We start from the raw sequence: 807 nt of genomic DNA, 5'->3' as shown, positions 1-807 counted from the left end.
GCCTGACTGCATCTGCATACATGCCCAGGCTGGAGCCGGCCCTGGTAACCGCGGAGCTTCTCACCCCTTCCAACCGTCCAGTGGCCCTGCAGGACAGAGAGGAAAAGCCCGAGAAGGCAGAGGGGGGCTGACCTCATCGTGGTTCCCGTCCAGGCTCCCTGCCTCCAACGGCAGCCCTGAAAAACTACCCAGACAGCCAGCTTCCCTCACCTTGTCCCCAGGCATCCTGGCTGGCTGGAACACCAGCTCGCTCCACCCCTTCTCCCCTGAACCCTCCCTGGGTGTCCTTCTCCCCCACCTCCAAGTCAGCCGGCTGGAACAGGGAGGCAGCTGAGCGCAGAGGACAGCACATACTGTAGTCAGATGGCCTGAATGCGGGCACTTGCAAGTGGGGGACCTGTGACCAATTACACAGCCTCTTTGGATGGTGGTTTTCTCATCTGTGAAATGAGGATAATACGAGTAGCTCTTTCTAGGGTGGTTCAGGGTATTAAATGAGATCATACATGGGAGATGCTTCGGACTGAGTATAGAAATGGCCCCAATTCTCTACCCCTCCTGCTAGTATGTGTGCACACTTTGCAATGTGACTTTCTACCTCCTTCAAGAGCAGAATCTGACCACCCCTGCCCCGCCCCTGAACTCGGGCTAGCTTTGTGATTTATTTTGGCCGACAGAATGTGCCAAAATTGAAAACCTGCCAGAACCAAACCGAGGCCTCAAGGAACCCTGTATAACTTGCACTCTCTCTCCTGACCTGTCTCTGCCACGGAAATGGGCTGGAAGAGCTTGCTGGATGATGAGGGC

Source organism: Crocuta crocuta, unplaced genomic scaffold (assembly GCF_008692635.1).
Source record: "Crocuta crocuta isolate KB4526 unplaced genomic scaffold, BGI_CrCroc_1.0 scaffold255, whole genome shotgun sequence".
NCBI classification, from domain to species: Eukaryota; Metazoa; Chordata; class Mammalia; order Carnivora; family Hyaenidae; genus Crocuta; species Crocuta crocuta.
This window is presented reverse-complemented; position numbering follows the sequence as displayed.